This window comes from Arctopsyche grandis, chromosome 2 (assembly GCF_051622035.1).
Source record: "Arctopsyche grandis isolate Sample6627 chromosome 2, ASM5162203v2, whole genome shotgun sequence".
Lineage (NCBI taxonomy): Eukaryota > Metazoa > Arthropoda > Insecta > Trichoptera > Hydropsychidae > Arctopsyche > Arctopsyche grandis.
The window spans coordinates 14,596,295-14,602,075 of NC_135356.1; the positions used below are offsets into that span (position 1 = coordinate 14,596,295).

The 5,781-nt window shown below is 30.1% G+C and overlaps 1 non-coding gene across 1 annotated transcript; it reads right to left on the minus strand.

The window, feature by feature from the left end:
- Positions 1–4,436: 4,436 nt before the first annotated feature.
- On the minus strand, positions 4,437–4,508 carry TRNAP-CGG (transfer RNA proline (anticodon CGG)). Its single transcript has one exon. It is a non-coding gene; the product is annotated as a tRNA-Pro (tRNA).
- Positions 4,509–5,781: the final 1,273 nt, after the last annotated feature.

Here is a 5,781-nt window from a genome sequence, read left to right on the forward strand (position 1 = left end):
AGGGCCTCCACCGGATACCGGATTCATATTTATGCCCATCCAAAGATCACGTTTCACGATCTGATCATCGAATCAGCAATTGACAATCGTGACGACAGTTCTTTAGTATTCATTTACATTCGTACGATGTTTGCGATTGTGACATGTCAGTCTATGGCTAACTGTCTTATACAAATAACCATATTTACTAACATACAATGTTTATCAACATTAACAAATTTTGATAAAAGCTCATAAAATTAACGAATATACATATGTAGAACGTATTGCAAGTGGGTACATTGTTAAAAGAACCGTTTCAACAATTAAATGAAATGAAAATTGGAAAATTCTCTACAACTGGTACATACATACATATACCATACAGATCTTTCCAGCAGCGATAGAATCATCTTTATCGTCGAGGAAATCGAATTTTATTCATTTTTTTATTTCAGCTTGGATGCGAAGCTACATACGTTTTGGCTTCATATCTGTTTAAAGTTTTAATCGTTTTAAAAAGTCAATGATCAACCGATCTAGTCCAATGTCATCAGCTGATTAAACTTGATCTAATAATATATATATATATATATATATATATATATATATATATATATATATATATATATATATATATATATATTATTAGATCAAGTTTAATATATATTATATATTATATTATATATATATATATATATATATATATATATATATATATATATATATATATATATATATATATATATATATATATATATATATATATATTTATATTTATATATATCAATCCACAAATACACAAAGCTTATTGATTAAACGATTGTCTATCAGTTGAAGGGTTTCAAATCTTGAAAGATCTGTCGGAAAACCTCTTATTGGACCATCTACTATTGGAGTTTGCCGATTTTTACCCCAGTACATTATTGTCAAGACGGATTAATACAACAATGACATTGCCAAAAATCCAATATTTCTTCCAAAATCATAATTCATCGCCAACTTTCATTCTTTTCTCTCAAAAAGTCAGCTGGAAGAGTGCTAGATATGAAAACCTATCCCAAGACACTTCACTATATGACAAATAGAGTACATTATAACGAATATAATGGAACTGCAATCACTATTTTTGTATCACTGAAATTAAGACACATCTCTAAATTGAGCGTAATTTCATCAAATGTTAGAATGTAACGTGTGATCGACAATGAATTGTGTCAGATGCTAGAAGATGGCCATGTCTTAGTTGTCAATTCTCATCTAACCTTAGCTACTTTCTTACTATCGTATGGTTGAATCAATAGATTAATTTTTGATACAACTAGCTTTTCATTGGATTTGAACTCTTCCAGCAAATTGTCGCTTCGTCGTCTCAAAAGAGTTTCACAACTGTTTTCTCGAATTTTGATATGACAGTACGTTTTATGTAAATATAATATTTAATGGTTACATTTTTTGCCAATTTTCACGTTACTCATGATAAGAGCCGGGCACTGGTTTTGTCATTAACGTCTCGGCCAAAGAGTAAAATGTTGATTTGATTTTTGTTGTGAATTATGCCAATCGTGCAGTTTGACGGGTCGAGAGTATGCTCGTTCGCACACTTCGTTATTGCACAGCGGGTGGTGTAAAAAAATCGTAGCACCGCGACGTATGTTACGATTTTATTATATATGTATTTTTTTTAGGACATTTAGATCGGTTCGAATTATCATCTACCACTGTTCGCCGAAGGAGATAGTATTAAATATTCAGATCGAATTAAATTCCTCTTCCGTTCTCTTTTGGAGCGTGGAAAATTCTAAGCGCACGTTTTGTTAAGCGGATTTTAGTATTATTTGTAACGATTGTAGTATTTATAATTTTATATAAAACGAAAAAAATAAAATACTCTACTGGGAACAAAATACACGTGTATGTATGTTTAAAAATGTAAATTAAACCACATGAGTGAAAAGTCACTTAGCAGACGTGTTTTCAAACTTAACTGTGCGGTTTGTATTTTAAATGTATCAATTGACTCGAGTGAAAAAGATTTTTGAATATAAGACAACCATAAAAAATCTACAATGAAAAATATGTTATATCTAAGATACCTTGCCATTTCAATATCGTTTTTGTTTTTTACAAACCTCTTCTTATTGTTGGTTTGGTCTCATTTATGAGATATGGGCGTTTAAAAAGTGCGCAATTTTTACAAATTTTCAGCTTTTGCAGTCTTTAACTCAAAATCTAGTATTGCTGTGCCAAATGTGACTATTGGAATCAATAGTCAGATATTTTTTTCTATTGATTGTGATTTTTCATTGCTTTAAAATACTTATGATTAATTATTTAGAGAATTTAAAAAATCAAAAATATACTTTTCTTACATTTTTTTTTCTCGAGTTATACGTATACATATATGTAGGTATAATATATCCATTGGGCCAGTTTTATATATGTAATACTAATGGTGCTGCCTGGCTTCGCTCGGTGAATGGAAATGAAATGAAAACCATAAAAAAATCTTCATTTGTTTTTTTTTAAATTTACATATACAAATATATATACATACATATATATTTTAATTGAAAAAAAAATATATATTTAACGACCGACCAATCACAAACGTGTTTGACCAATCTAGCCAATCAGAAATGACTTTGACAACAGCTAATCAGAAACGAATTAGAGACACCGTTTCAGTTTTATATATAAGATACAGATATAAAATTAGGATTGATTTTCAATCTCAAAATTTGACTTTTAAATTCGCTAGATAAATAATCTTAAGTATTTTGAAGTAATAAAAAATCACAATCACAAGGAAAAGTATCTGACTATTGATTACAATACTTACATTTGGCATAGTAATACTAGATTTTGAGTTAATGACTGAGAAAGCCAAAAATCTGTAAAATTGCGCATTATTTTAAGCGCTCATATGTATCTCTTAAATAAGAGGAAATCAACAAATATCATTTTAATATTCGAATTTAGTGGGCTAAATTTGGTAAAGATTGATTAGGTTCCGCTCCGGTAACTTATTTTGTTGCTCAGAGTTATTAATGACAATCATCTAAGTTATGGAAATCGATATATGTGTGTACGTATATACTCATTGCAATATATGTAATTCCTAGTTTCATTTTTAAACCTGTACGAATTTTTGCATCTTTCCATATGTATCATACATATTTTGGATGTTGAAAGTAATATGTATAAACCGATGTATTTGAGCGATGACAATAATCGTGGCTTCTGTAGTAGTCGATAGTAACGTCCCTTCGATGTCGTAACTATCGAATGAGTTCGGTTTCACGTTCGATTTCCAATTGATTTATTTGGAGCCAGATGTCACAATAACACCTGTTGAGAGCAATTTTCTATCCCATATTTCCGACAATAAACACACACACACAGATATTTTTTAATGTATGGCCGTAAGCTAGTTTGTTATTGCTATTTATATAACATGCAAAGAAAATCGAGCGATCGTATCTCGATTGACCGTACACATTCATGCATATGTACACTGCCGGCCTAAAGTTTGAGTACGCTTACATATGTGCATACATACATATCTCACATTGTAATGGTAAAATATCATTTTGCTTCTCCTTTTGCTAAATATGCGATAAAAGTAGGGTGCTTAAGATTAAATTATAAAATAAATTAAAATTAAAAGAAGAGACCTTTATGGGAGATTCCACTTCAGGTCACAAAAGTTTACAGTGTAAATATCTCATCAACCAATATGAAGTTTTCAGTAGATTTTTTTATTTTATAGATACTTTGTATACATGTATCATATACATATGTAAATGAAGTATACATTGAGTTTATATTCAAAATTATTTTCTATAAATCTTTATACTAAAACTTATACATAGATTCAAACACTTTCAATTCTCAACATTATTTTTTACTAGTATGGTACCCGATGAAATATCATCGCATGGGTGTTGGCAAATTAAGTTATTAAATAAAAAAATAACTAAAAGAAATGTGTCGTTCCTGTGTTCGATCCGCACGCGGTCGAATATTTTTCAATTACCTTTTAAATATATTTAATTTAATATTTATATGTAACTATTTAATAGGAAAATACAAAAATTAATTAAATAATTTTTCAATAAACGGCGCTAAATTTGAGAGACTTATCTAGAAGAAACATTGGTAGCAAACAGTATATATAAAAGTTTTTTTTCTTTAGTTATTATATTCGTACACTTTGTTTGCAGTGTTTTAGCTGTGACGCACATACATACATATGTATGTCGAATCGAAACGACTGTTAATGTGCGAGCGTTATTGCACACACAGACAAAATAGCGATACTATATACATGATATATACATAAAATTGATTTTGAAATTCAAATCCATTAAAACGAAATATCAAAAAAGTTCGCAACAATAAAGTTACGCAAATTAATCGAATCAAATCAATATACAAAAAAGAAATTTTACGGAGGGCTCGTCCGGGATTTGAACCCGGGACCTCTCGCACCCGAAGCGAGAATCATACCCCTAGACCAACGAGCCAAGACCACAGCAAATGCAAAATTACATATCGCATAGATCATATCTACTATTTTCAATTTATATATCTTCTTCTAATATATAATTTCGAAAGAGACTTTGTACGTATGTATGTTTGTTTGGGTCGAAGATTCCGTGACGTTCAATTTAATAAAAAAAAAAACAAATGAATATTCAAATAAATTAAACAAAGTAAAATAAGCTTGGTCTCTTTTTGGGCTTTTTCCTAGCTTCTGTTTCGATCCCTTTAGTTGACTTCGATCGAAAAGAATTTATTCTGAGTATATTATCTGTAATGCTGCCGATTAGACTTGGATATTTGTGACTCCAAGTCGATTGTTTCCTATCAGAGTTTTCCAATATTTCTGATTTCATTGTTGTTCCTCAATTAAATTGGCTAAAAACCCACGCTACCTATGTATGTACATACATACATGTCACCACTATTTGAGTATGTACAATGAAATTTATGATTCATAGATGTATCGTTAATTTCGAGTTTTTCAATGTGTCGTAATTCAGCGACTTCAAATAATTTTAATAAAATGTTTACTATTAGATTGACCATGTTTAAGCGGTTTATATTATAAATACCGAGTGAAGCCGGGTAAAAACACTAGTACATAATATGTATTAAAAGTAAAATTAATAATGAATGTCATTTTTAAAAGAAATAGAGGAGAGTATTTTATGAAAAAAATTAATTTATTTTTGTACAGAAATTATACAGATCAATTTTTTACAATATTTTTACATTCTAAGATTATTATTTACACAAGAAACCAAACTATCATATAGTAGTACTTCTCAATTTAGGCAGGTAAGCTTTCATATTTAAAAGTGGATTAAAAAAAACATAACATGCACTCAATGCTAAGAAGACAGTGGCCACGACTGATAATGTTTCGCCAGCATTGTTAATGAAACTCTGTTTTCTAACACCCAAGTTAAAGTGACGAGACCCAGGACAATGGTGGAGGAGCCAAATAGTGTGTGCATGAATTTGACTCCTGTTGAACGAACTCGATTATCAAATTTGGCCATCAAAAAGGTTCCAATTCCGTTAAATATGCTGATCAGCGTGCAGATGAAACTTGTGAGTCCTACAGAATTGTAATTAAAATTGTGCGATTAGCCAAACCCGAAAGTGAACACAAATCGAATACGATTTTAACGATTGTATGAATTTCACTGTAAACTGAACTTACCAAGGATTCCGTGATCTGATGTGAAATGACCAATACCCCAGGATTCTTTCTCGAAGATGGTCAAAATA